At 44.3% G+C, this 13,999-nt stretch overlaps 1 long non-coding RNA gene across 1 annotated transcript in view; it reads right to left on the reverse strand.

The window, feature by feature from the left end:
- The window catches only part of LOC106982259 (uncharacterized), a 42,329-nt gene extending 29,282 nt beyond the window's left edge, over positions 1–13,047 (reverse strand). The window contains exon 1 of the long non-coding RNA XR_008291664.1: positions 1,567–13,047. This is a non-coding gene — a long non-coding RNA (uncharacterized LOC106982259). The remainder of the gene's footprint in view (positions 1–1,566) is intronic.
- Between the last annotated feature and the right edge of the window lie 952 nt (positions 13,048–13,999).

Genomic DNA, 13,999 nt, shown 5'->3' on the forward strand with positions numbered 1-13,999 from the left:
ATTACGTAGAAGGCGTAATGGGAACAATCAACAGTGACCCCCACCTGAAAGCCTATACTCTAGAAGAGAAATGAGACAAAAATACAAAAACTATGTCACAAAGATTTAAACATGACTAAGGGTTTTGAAACTGAGAGACTGGGGAAATTGGTCTTTCATTAATAACTACAGACAAACCAAAAGCAAAGCCTATATTTTTGGATAAGAGAGATATGACAGATTTGGTGCTGGCGATGTTGAGTAGTTTGGTCCACCAGGGACATTTGCATGAGTCTCGAGTAGAGCTACCTGGGACCCAGCAAGAGGGACCAGAGCAGCAACTTGAAGAACACCACATTTTAGGACAAAGATTATGGATGGAGAAAGAGTTGACATAGAGTTAGAAGAATTGGTGAAATCTGGTGGCCAGCAAGTCAGTGGAGGAGACAGCTTTAGAAAGACAGAGTAACCAACTGTGTGGGGGTGGTGACTCTGGAGAAAAAGCCCCCGTATTTAGTGATTAGGGCTCACCCTCTGTGTAAGATCTAGTTCATGGCTTCTATCTTCTTAGTGACTTTGGCAGCCAGGTCCCTTGGTAAGTCCTGGTGAGTACTGAAGGCTCAACACAACAGAAATCCAGAGAAGGAGTAGGGCAGATACCCAGCCAGAAACAATCAGTTTGACAGTCAACAGACTGGGAGGAAAGCTTGGTTTATAGCCAGCCAATTTCAGGATGAAAATGCAACACTTAGCACAGAGTTGGGAGAGAATGCAGTGGTAAACCATTACTCAGCATTTCCACAATCCAGACATAAGAGGTGTGAATAACCTAGCAAGCACAGATAAAAGTAAAAGGTATTAAATAAATGACTGTAGAGTTTGGGGTATTTATCACTTGTGCTTGTTTTAAATACAAGTTTACATTATTTAATGTGTGATAATTGCTATGTTTAAAAACCAGCTCACAAAATTCCCGAGAAGGTAACAATCAGTTGGTGTAAGCTGCTCCCAGTATTCCACTAGGCATGATGGAATTGATTGTCAAATACCACTGTTTCAGGGGGGGCCCAGGTGGGTAATCTAACTCTTGATTTTGGCTCAGGTCATGATCTCATGGTTGGTGAGTTCGAGCCCTGCATCAGGATCTGTGCCGACAGTACAGAGCCTGCTTAGGATTCTCTCTCTCTGCCCCTCCCCCGCTTGTTTTCTCTCTCTCTCTCTCTCAAAATAAATAAATGAACTTAAAATAAAAAAGTTTCCTTTTTCATTAGTAAATAGCCACCGCCCCCACCCCTGGGTGGTCCAGCCCCTCTTTAGAACCTGCTGGACCTTCCCATGATTCCCAGACTAAAGACAACAATTCCTGGGTGAGGAAGGGTATGGAGAGCTCCAGGCCCCCTCTCCAAGAGCACCGCCTGTAACGGTCCACTCTGAGTGCCCAGTGCCTCTGTCACACTCATCACTACCTATCCTGAATGTCACCTTACATGGGCACACGTGGGGAGTCTCTATGTTCATGGTGAGAGAAACTCTGAGCACCAGCTGCATGCATAAAAACATCATATATTTTCATCTCCCATCACTCACCTCCCACTGTTTCCTTTAAGGTCAGGTGCAGAAGACCCTTGGAAGCACCTGTCATCATCCAGAGCATTCGTTTCCAAAGGCTACTGAGTTGTCAATGGAGTCTGTCACCTTACTGCTAAGACCAGCTCTTGAAAGCCACAAAGGGAGGAAATCATTTTCAATGGTTTGCTCAGAAATTCTAAAATTGCTACAAATTCTACATAAGGTACTATCCAAGAAAACCATCTTAAGCTACAACATCCGTGGGCCACCATCAGCTCTGGCTGAGAAGAGTGTGAACGGCAGAGCTTGCCTCCTCCTTCTCAAGGTTCCAGTTTCATGGCCAACCACCCAAGAAAACAGAACAAATCAGGCCAAAGAACGGCTGAAGAGCCAGTGACGAAAATCATTAAAGTTCTTGGTATAGAAGAACTCAGTTATCAAGAGACATGAGTCAGGGGTAAGCTGAAGCCAAAAAGGAAGAAAAAAAAAAAGTCTGCCTTGGGGCATTACTGGAATTCTTGCTTACTTCAGGAAAGTTCTCTTTTCAAAGAACATCTTGAATCTGTAAAAATCTTGAGCAATGAGGAAATGCAGTGAAGAGATGGTGTTGCAAGGATTTCTACTTTGGAAGCATCAGCAAGTATGGCTCAAGAAGGAAGTCGGTAGGGGAGGAAGAAGGGGTCAGTGGAGGAATATAAGATAGGGCTCTTTGTTCTGGCTAAAATTCTTAGCTAGCTGAGTAACCTCCTGACAATCACTTCTCAACTCCGGGCCTCGTTTTCTCAACTATCAAGAAGAAACGGTGAGGATCCATAACACGGTGCAGAGTTTATCCTCAATAGAAAACAGTTTCAGTATCTTTAGGATCTGTCCCCTACCGGCTGAAATAAATGGCGTTGCAGCTCCCCTGAGATCAAACAGGTCGATGAAACAGGGTGAGTCCAGCAGGTGAACATCTGTATGTGTTTTTCCTCTGATAACCAGTTCCAGCTTAGCCACTTGAGATCCACCAATCTTTGAATTACTCCACTGTGAGGTATTTTATAAATAAACTTGCGATATAGGATATGCATGGGAAGGGAGGGGAAGCAAAGATCCAGTTGTGAAATCAGAAGCTGCTCTTCATCATTTCCGGAGCCCGGAACCCCGGAACCAGTGCAGACCCTCGTGGAGTCGGGGGGCCTTGCTCGGAAAGGCCTTCACCATAATACATCCCAGACTCGTACAACCCACGTTGTTTTCCCCTGATGCAAACTGTGTCAACCAGGCCATGCTTTTGAATATCATGATTTGAAGGCATTTTTCCCCGCTTTGCAAAGATTAAATATGGCACAAAAGACTTAGTCCTCCTTGGTTTTTGTTTTTGCTGTTTTTAATCTGGTCATAATCTCAGTGAGTCAGCATCTTGAGGCCATGGAATGATGATCCTGTTAAGATTCTTCTACAGTTTAGGGCAAGCCAAGTTTCACCAAATAAACTTTTAAGAGTCCCTTTAGGTCAACTGAAATGTTTAAAATAGGAATTAAATTAGAACAAATGGTCTGTGTATCTAAAACCCCTTCCGCACACCCGGTCCTGACAGTAGGTCCAAGGGCATGAACCGGAATGCCAGTTACCGTGTCTTGGGAGCTGTCTCCTTCAATGCCCCCGCCACACCGGCTCAAGGCCAGGCGGTACCCTGCTGTCCCCTCCCTGGCCCTGTGCTCTGCGTTCCTGTAAAGACTTGCTCCCACCTTGGGCGAATCTGGGAGAACTGGTTGCAGCTGCACAAGAGTCAGGCACGTGACCTTGACAACACACTGGCTGGGAAAGAAGTGTTCCTGAAATAGCGCTGGGGAAGGGCTTTGGGGAAAGTTGTCTTCATAAAGTGACCCTGAAACAGGTCATGCAGAAAATCGCTCCTTGCAACAATTTCTTCAAAGAGGCAGGATGGAGGTAAAGGGAGAGGGAAATTAGTCTCTGTGCGCGAGAGCCAACTGAACAGAGGTTTAAAGGTCTTCTATTTTGCAGCATACAGCTTCTGATGTGAAATCCGTGCCGATAACTCATAGAGAATCATCACAGGCCGAGAGGCTGTGCAAATTAGTTGTTTTCAAAGGAAATTTTTTTGAAGTTTGAGTGACTGCAAACTGATTAATATGATCCCTTACACGCCTTTTTTTTACCATTAATTCTCCTTAGATCTTCCCTCTGAAACTAAGTTTTGAAAGGCGAAGTCAGATCACAGGCATCCTCCTCTCTGAACAGATGGTCAGCCAGAAACCGTGTGTTAGAACATGCCGCTTTCTCCCGCATGTTGATTAGAGGTCACACGCCTCAACCTTAGGAAATGCTTCCAGCTTTCCAGAGCTTCAAGCAAGCAAATGACACTGGTTCTCTAATAGCACATAAAGGGGAGGGTCATGAGCACTACCAGACATTCGATTGGCTGACATCAGTGCACCAGACCAAGTGCAGAAATGGACACAGCATGCTTGCACGCAGCACCTGGGGCTCTTCAAGAGTGCATGGATCCAGGTCGTATAGTAAGTTCTTGAGCATGAACTTCCCAGGTATCTTTTAAAATGAAAAAAAAAAAGCCACTTTTAAGAAAAGCATATTGGGTTTTAAAAGTTTCAGAGAGGATAATATTAATCAGAAATTAAATGCCAGCAGAGGTCTCCCGGGGAAATTTGGAGGCAACTCAAGCAGGTTGACATTTAATTTCATATACAAAGGCCTCATCCGAAATGTCTCAAAGCTCTTCACAATGTCAGTGCGTGGTGGGCGTAGGGAAGATGCCAAAAGATGCTGAAGAAGAAAGGGAAAAATCTCCAAGAGGCTCGCGGGGGAATGTCTATAACAACCCAGGTACTTATATGGCAAGTCACTGATGCTAGTACAAAGTTTTAGTACAAACTTTCCGCTGGTACTGCTTTCTTAAAATGTATACTTTTAGAGGAGATTAGTAGCATGTCTGACAAATCTGAGGAAACTGAGGTTCATAAAGACTGAAGAGCTAGCTACCCCAAAACATGGAACCAGGTGGCACCCATCGGCGTGCAGGTTCCTCCCTCTGTCCTGGGCCATCACAACACTTGTCAGTGTCTCAGCACTAAGCCATCGCTTACATGTGGACGACTGGTGGTGGCGCAAGGGGTAGGATATTGGATCTGGAATTCTAGCGCCAGGATTTGGACCCCAGGGCTGCTGCAAACCAGCTCTAACATTCCCCAAAGGACTAGCCTTCTGTGAGCTGAGATTTTCCCATTTAGAGAGTAGGGATGTCAAACGATAGGTGTAAGATATGAGGAAGAAACATAATCTGGCACAAGGTAGACACACTCAATGTGCTTAAGGTTAATAGAATACCCACATTCTTCTAGGAAGGCAGCTTTGGGCATGAGGCATAGGAATGGGTGAGATGTCATTGACAAAGACCCTTTCTCGAAAGTATCTCCCAAGCAAATATCATCGGAGAAGTCCACAGATGAGGAAATTGAGACAGAGAGAAGATAAATAACTTGTCGAATGTCTCACAAGTAGTAAGTGCAAAACCCAAGATTCAAATCTGGGCAGCCTGACCCCTCTTGAGTCCTTTCTCTTGACCATAATATATAGCAAATATTATCAAGAAAATTAAGATAACCATTCACACCCTAGTATGTATGACTAATTCTTGCTGTAATGGTTTATTTTTAGATCAACTAAATTATAAATGGGAATTTGGGGGGAACTGGGAATTCTGACTGGAAGCAAATGTGACAAGCAAGTTTTGGTGCATTTTTTGAGTCTTTGTATAACTAAATAGTCTTAAGACTGCTATTGGGGTCAGAGGGGGAGGGGCAGTTGTGGACAACAGGTCAGCAAAGTTGACTTGTCATCAGCAGAGCACCCCTCTACTACGGTGTGATGTTAATTTGGGGTCAACTGACTGGATCATAGTGTGCCAGATATTTGGTTAAACATGACTTCTGGATGTGTCTGTGAGGGTGTTTCCAGATGAGATTGACATTTGAATTCATAATCCGAGTAAAGAAGATTGCCCTCCACAGTGAAGGTGGGTATCCTCCGATATGCAGAGGGCCTGAATAGAACAAGAACAGAGGAAGGAAGAATTTGCTCTCTCTGCCTGACTCCTTGAGCTAGACACTGTTCTTCTGTCCTTAGTCTAGGACTTGTAGCACCAGCTTCCCCGGGTCTCTGGCTTGCAGATGACATATTGTGGAACTTCTCAGCCTCCATAATCACACGAGCCATTCCTTGTAATAAATCAGTGGAAGCCTCCCCTGAGAGCTGGACGCAGGCTTCCCAGGCGACCCTCCATCAGCCAACAATCCCCCAGGAGTCTGCTATTTCTCAACACACCCCAGGCCCCGTATGACTCTCTCTCAAAAACCCAGTCCTGCCTGGTAACTATTTCATGGCCAGGAGCAGAGCTCACCAATGCCAGACTGAAAGAAAGAAATAATTTCTATCCACATGCCTAAAAACAAAAAAAAATATTCATTTTGAGTATTGTTATCTCAAACCTCTGTTGAAAAAATCCAAAGCCATTTATATAGAACTTTGTAGAAATGTCAGGTGGAAATGTGATTTGGTAAAAATGTAGCCCTTAATTCCTGCACATTCCTCTTCCCTCAATCCCCAGTTCATCTTGCACTGCACCCAGAGCCTTTTCCTCAAAGCAGCCTTGGGGACAGCCCCACTAACGCTCATTGGACAAGACACCCAGAGTCTAATCACCTCTCCCGAGTTGGCTTGCTGCCTCTAGTTATTTTAGCTTCTCCCTCTTCATGGGTTAGGGTTTCAGACTGAAAATCTACAAGTGAAAAAAATCCGTGCATAAAGAATCCCTTCTCATGGGTGCGATCTTAGTATTTTCTATTTTGACAGAGACATCAGCCCGGCACCCTAAAGATGCTGTCTAGGGAAGCATTCGGCCCTCTGGCCTCCCATGTAAGACATGTGCTAACAATTCTAGCAGCAGACAGAATGCCCTGCCCCATCTGCCTTGTCAGGGAATAATCCCCAGGCCTAAATATGAAATTGGTATTGATCTGATACCATTGAACTTCTGTCTGCCATTTATGAGAGAACACTTGTTCCACAAGGCAGTGATCTGTTTCACTCTAATGAGAGAGAAAAACCTAGCAGGTATAGCGAAAGATCTTATTTTCTATTTCAAAATAAAAATAGCATGGGGCTCTGCATTCTTTCTAGAACCATCTCTACCAAAGGGGTGGGGGGGGGGGGGGAAGAGGGATGGATCTTCTAGATATGCCTACTGGTAACTAACTGGGGTGAAGCCCAGGTGGTCATCTGGACTGGGATCAGTATTACAGGCTGATTTGAATAACAGAAGCCCAAGGAACAGGCCACATCAGCAGAAGGCTGTCACAGACTGTGGTAAGACCCCATCCCATATCCCAAGTTAGGTCTGTTTTGTTTACCCTATGAGTAGAGATGAGGATAATGTTATTGAACCTTTTATCAATCTTCTTTAGTCTTTCCCTATCTTGTCAATTTTTTTGGGGGGGGGGATTTACCAATGACATACTTAATATCCATTGCCAGGACTCACAAAATTATAGAAAACAAAATAAAAATAACAAGAAAACATGATGCTTGTTATAGGTTGAATTGCTCCCCCACTGGAAAAAGGTATATTGGATCTTAACCCCCAGTACCTCATCATGTGACCTTATTTGGCTATAGGATCTTTGCAGATGTAATCAAGTTAAAAGGAAATCATCAGGGTAGGTTCTACTCCAATACAACTGATGTCCTCATAAGTAGGGGAATCTGAAAAAAAAGAGGAAAAAAGAATGGGAATCTGGATATAGACACACATAGAGGGAGAAATCTTCCATGAAGATGAAGACAGAGAAGATACGAGTGATGCTTCTAACAGAAAGGAATGCCAGTAAACCACCAGAAAGAAGTTAGGAGAGAGGCATGGAACGTGTTCTTCTTCACAGCTTTAGAAGGAATCATCCCTACTGACACCTTAATCTTGGACTTGTCACCTCCAGAACTGAGACAATAAATTTCAGTTGTCTGAGCCACTGGTTTGTGGAACTTCGTTATGGTAACACTAGCAAATTAATACAGTGTAGCGTGTCTATCATAAAATAAAAGGGTAATCTCTAGGCAAGCACATTCTCAATAGAAGGGATATAGCAAAGGGTAATGTAGCTCATTCATTCATTCATTCATTCATTCATCAAGGATTGATTTTTTGTGCTAGGTTGTGGAAGACAGCGATGAACAGGACATCACAGGTGTACCTTCATGGAGCTTTCAGTCAATCGTGTACATACGTACATACAACCCCTGTCTATGTCTGTAAGAGTCGGCTTCAAGTCATCCCAGGAAACACTGCGAGTTTATGACTAATGGTGCCAAATTCCCTGCGTCCATCTTGAATACGAAAAACCAGAGATGATTATCGCAGGGTTTGGAGTATGATTTTCCTCAGAAACATGTGCCAGTAACTCTATAGCCCTATAATTTCAAGCAATCAAAAGTTATAATTGAGTGTCTGCACTTCCAATTCCAAGGGAGAAAAGTACACAGAGTTCTTGATTTAGTGGTGGAAGCCACTTAAATGAGCCTTCGGTTTGCATTAAGAAGCTGAAGGGTGTAGCAGTGAGAGCACAGACCTAGGAGACCTTCTGTGTCTCTTTGCACAGCTCCTGGGCCATGAGCAGGGCAGCTCAACTTCCTCTTAGTTTTCTTATGAATAAAAAAAGGATTCTTTTGAGGATTAAAATAAAAAAGGGCTGGTAATTTTTTTTTTTGTAAAAATGTGAGCACTTTAATACAGGCTTTATTTTTATATGATAAAGTAACACTTTACAAAGTATTTTCCAAGACATTAACTCATCCAGTCTTATCAGCAGCTGTATGAGGACTGCCCCATTAACTATATTTTACACAAGAAAACTAAAGCCCCAGTAAATCTCATCATCCACCCAAAGTCACACAGCAAATGGAAGAGGAGAAATCAAACCTAAATACCTCTACTTTACTTTTCCAGTGTTTCACCCCCACCATGCCGCTTCTCATCCAATCAGGTCTCATTCATTCGTTCATTCATTCATGCATGCGTGCATGCGTTTATTATGTTTTTGTTCGTATTGCTAATCTACAGGGGCTAATCTCTGGTGCACTAGGAGCTGCTGGCCACAAACAGCGTCTGTCCCCAAAGTGAGACAACATGAGCTTGCCATCATTCTTATGATAACCCGCTGGAAAAAAAAACAAAATCTGGGTATATCGCTAATGACTGGAGCCTGACAGCTCATTGGGAAAATGCCAATCTAACAAGAGATGGGTGTGAGATAAGCACTAATCTTGGGAACAGAGCACAGTGATGCAATAATGGCACAGGCCCTGGAGGCAGGAATTATCCAGAAAGGAGGCTGCTGTCAACAGCTGGAAGGGTTTTGCCTGACTGCATCAGTTCTTTGGACAGAACATCCCACGACTGACAACAGAGACACAAACCCTCCAGCCAGCCTCCTTGGTTGGGGACGTTTCTTCACATCATCTTCTCCTTTGCTCTAATTTTCTACTCATCAAACAATCTTCAGATCTGTAATTTGGTCTCTTGAGTGAATTCTGGAAGGGGGCCTTGCAAATGTCTGATTATTTTATCCCTGATTAAAACCCTTCAACGTATCCGCATCACCCTACAAAATAACACTCTTGTCTCACTTTCAAAAGCCGTGATAAGATCCTTCCTCTCTCTCCAGGCCTGTACCTCACCAACCCCCACCATGTGAAATCTATGCTCAGACAAACACACTGAATGCTAACAATTCAGCCTGATTCAGGATGCTCTCTTCCTCCCCACTCCCCACCCCCGCCCGCCGCCCCAGGCTGGCAAACACACCATTTGCTCTGTCAGGGTTCCCTCCCCACTCTCCTCTCCCCAGGGGCTCTCACACCCAACTAACCTCAGCCCCAAATCTCCTCTGAGGACGCAGTCCCCGTTAGGCTGGCAAAGGACCCACAGCACCTGAACTTAACTCCACCATCGCTTTTGAGTTATCTGTCCCTCTGGCTCACCAGAATGGAAGCACCTTGAGGGAAGGAAGAAGCTCGTATTTATTACCGTATCCCTCATAGAGTTTGTCACCCAGTGTGTAACAGACAAGGCACAAGTATTGGATGAGTGAACAATGAAGTCTCAGGCCTTGAACCAGATCCCTCTCCCACTGTGATTCAACAACCCATCCCAGTCCCCCAGCCTGCTACCTCCAATACAATCAGGCTTCTGACATTGCGTAGCTTGAGAGCACTTTGGTAGCCTGGCAAAGATACTGACACACAAAATGTGAAGCCTGTTCCCAAACACCCATGGCTGAGCTTCAGAATTAACCTATTGCAACAAGAGGAAATCACAAAAGCTGAACACACAGCAGTCTCAAGCCTCTGAGACCGCAGCAGCAGGATCGTATGCCATGTGAAAATACCTCCCCAATGTGGCCCCGGTGTAGAGCCACATAACTAGAGTGAGCAATGAGGGTTCCCTCAGGTCTGCAGCGGGCACTGGCCGCTATTTCGTGCTGGCGGGAATTATGGCTCTCGACAGCATTTCATCTCCATGGGAGCCACAAGGGGCCTCTGCGCAGATGGTTCCAGTGAATGAGTGTCTCCAGGAGAACTCTGGGTCCACCTCACAAAGCCCCTTCCCCTTCAGAATACAACTGAAGGTGGCACAGGCTACCGACATAACTCAATTTTCTGACTCGCGATACACTTGGATTTATTTGCAGGGTTTTCTGCGAAAAGATTTTTAGGGATGTAGCCAGTGGAATGATTGAGTCTTTGCGCGTAAATTGCCTTTTTGGACTGATGTGTTGGGTGCAAGTTGCAAGTTAAACATCTTCTACAGGCATGTCTGTGTTCAAGTGGACCAAAAAAGAAAACTGAAAACAAACAGTTGAAGAACTTTCTACATGTTAAAAACATCCTGTGGCCCTGGGAAAGGTCAGAAACAGTATTATTGGACATGAGAAAATCTCGGATGGCCATCACTTATTAGCAATGGCTAACATTTTTCCCACATTGAGGTTGTACGTGGCATTTGACAAGGCACTCTTGAGGCCCTGTCTCACTGTTTTAGCCTCCTCAAAACACAGCAATGGAAGCACTCTGGTCATTCCATTCTACAGATGAGCAAATGAGGTGTACGGAGGTTAACTGCTTCCCAAAGTCATGCAGCTGGCAAGTGGTCCTCACACCCACCACTCCCTGAACTCCAGAGCTCCAGAGCTCCAGAGTACTGGCTCTCTCGGCTCTTGGCCGCCATATTGCAGTGGGAACCTGCTGAGTGTTTGGCAGTCTGCACAGGGCATCTCTCAGTCTTGCAGCCACGCTCTAGTGTCCCAATTCTACCAGGGAGGGACATGGCAGTCAGCGGTTAAGTGACTTGTGGGACGTCCCAGGATGAATCTGGGGTTGAGTCTGAACCAGACGCTGCACCTTCTGCAAAACCTTTGTCTTTGCTTTGGGCTCCCCTACACCTCACTGACCCTTTCCAAGTTCCTCCTTCCCCCCTGCCCCTTCCATTCTCCACCTCCCTCACTGCTCACAGTTACCCAGGGCCACAAGGTTGAGCTCTAAGCAGCACCACATGGCCCAGCAAGGTCAGTAGCTCAGATCAGTAGCTCAGTAGCTTTTCCACTCTCCTTACCCAGGGCAAAATGTCCCAGTCCCCCTTCTCACCAAACCCTGGCCTACTGCCAAATATATGCACATGCACACAAATGCATATCACACACACACACACACACACATGCATATGTGTAGTGGAATGTGTCTCACTTTAGTCTTGACTCTTACTATTATTATTATTTTATATTTATTATAAGTATCTAATATATTCAATTTAATGCATGTTTAATACATAATATGCTAAATATTGGGTATAATTTAATCTAGTAAGTTATAAGCTTAGTTGTATTTATTATTGTGCCTCATATTTTACCTCATGCTGTCTTTATAAACCACAGGCTAGATCCATACACCAAGTCTACAGACAAGTGTAAAGTTGAGTTCCTGGAATCAAAATTCATCTGGATGCAGAAGATTTGACTAAAAAGCCACATCTATGCAAAGACTCTGCAGTTCTAGTCATCTTTGTGCTCAAGATGAGTCAACACACAAACTTACATCAGAGCTCCATGGCCAGGATGTAAGGGGGTCCAGTCCGGCCTCAGTTGGCCAGCCGCACCCTGCGCACCAGCCGGTTGTGGAAGCCACAGCACATGCGGCAAGTAAGAGGTACCTACAAACTGGGGCAGGGCTAGCCATCAGGAGTGTGACATGTCTGGAACCATGACATGTCTAAGAAGTGACTGACAATAAAAATAACTCAATGAAGAGGATAGTAAGTCATTGTAGACCTTGTTAAAATATAGAACTGTGAAGACATAAATGTATGAGTTTGTGGGAATCCAAATGTGTTCATGGAAGTTTACCAAAATACAAAAAAAAAAAAAAAAAAAAAAAAAAAAACTTAGCCAGCTAAAATAATTCAGCTGAACTCCCTGTTTTGAAGGCTCCCCTTCCAGGAAGGACTGATGTCAAGCCTTTTAAGAACAGGAACTTGAAAAGACATTCTGTACCCAAAGTTCTTTGAGACTAGGACAGCAAAACCACTGATGTAAACAGCAGACCTACAAAATTATTCACCCTAAAAAAGTGCCAATGCCACATAGAGCATCTCCACACTCGAGGAAGTGTGTGGGCATCCCAGATGGTGTATGGAAAATCCATGAAAAAAATGACTTTTCTCAAGGGCATGTCATTGAAAGTATAACTGAATCTGATTCTTCTTCCTAAGCAAGAGCGTGTGTGCATGTGTGTGTATTCTCACACACCTGTGCATACATGAGAGAGAAGACAGAGGAAACTTGTGTTTATATAACTATTCTTTTGGCTCAAAGGTAAGAATTATGTTCCAACGGTGATCTTTCATATACTGAATTTCTACTATTTGTTATACAATCCCTTCTGAGATGTCACACCAGAGAGAGAACGGGAGAGATGGAGAGCGGTCTCTGGTTCTCATCTTTTCCTCAGAGTCCACCTCCTTTACATTTTCCTTCTTTTGATGAGAAGTGTCAACCATCTTCTCAAATTCCCCAGTCAGAATCCTGATGGTCACTCCAGACGCTCCACCTCCCACATCTGACTGATTATAGGTCTCTTCCAGTTCACTCTCCTGAATACGCCCTTGGACCCACACTGCTAGCACCTTATCTTAGGCTTCCCACACCTCTCACCGGGGGCCTGCCGTGGCTGTCTAACTGGTCCTCTGGCTTCCAATATGACCCTTTTCAAGCCATTCTCCTCTCTGCCACCAAAGCGATGCTTCTAAAAGGCAAAACTGAACACATCATAGCTGTCATTAGAATCCCTCAATAACTCCTGGTAAGCTTCATAACAAAACCCCAGTTCCTTACAATGGCAACCAGGTCCCTTTCTGAGTTCATGCCTACCTACCTCGACCTGTGCACCCTCCCACCCCCACCTGGTGCTCTAGGCATACCTCTCCACGTGCAGCGTGCCAGTCTGGGGCCTCCAGGTCTTCAGATGTCTGTCCCTCCCACACCTCCTTGCTTTACCAACTCCTTGCTATACTCCAGATACAACATCTCTGTGCTGAGTACTTTCTCTGGAGTCTTAGGCCCTCCACAAGTACATGTTAATGAGCGACTGAAGATGTGATCAAATCTTAGCATGGCGGTCAGAACCACAAGTGCAGCTCTCTGGAGAGTTATGGAGACATAAAGTTGAAAGAAAAGGTTTTCACAGGGCATCAATCACCAAGGAGAATGAGGAAACATCCGTGGTAGAACATTGGCGGATGCCTGCACTTGATAGGCAGTAATTCCCAACACTTCTCAAGCTGGGCAGAATGTGGACCGAAAAGGGGCTTTGGAATCAGCAGCTAAGAGTTTGTGAGCAGCCTCTCAGAAATGAATTTCAACAGTAGTGGAGGTAGTGGTTTTTAACATTTTACTTCTCTTCCTTTAAATATATCATTATGAATGTCCTTTGTGTCTCTGAGCTGTTCACTATTTCCTAACACTATTGCAACCTACTACCAAAGATGTCCCCAAACAGCCATGCAATTTCTCGTAAACTCATCAGAAATAGAGAATTATCTACTTGGGCTCTGTAAGTCATGATTTGGGATAATTTACCCAAAGATAGTGTTCCTAATCACCAAGATTATATCTGATTCGCTTTTTATTGCAGACAATGCCATTTACTCTCCATCACTGAAATACTTCTTGGTTATCAATCACATTCAGATGACTTCTTGAGCTTTTTTTTCTCACTATTGCCTATATTAGTTGCAATCTTGTCCTCTAAATAAAATGCTACTGACAGTTGCTAACCACATCTTCCCGTGTCATGATTTAAATTGGCATTTCGGTTCCAAAACTCC

The sequence above is a fragment of the Acinonyx jubatus genome, chromosome D3 (assembly GCF_027475565.1).
Source record: "Acinonyx jubatus isolate Ajub_Pintada_27869175 chromosome D3, VMU_Ajub_asm_v1.0, whole genome shotgun sequence".
In the NCBI taxonomy this organism is placed as follows: Eukaryota; Metazoa; Chordata; class Mammalia; order Carnivora; family Felidae; genus Acinonyx; species Acinonyx jubatus.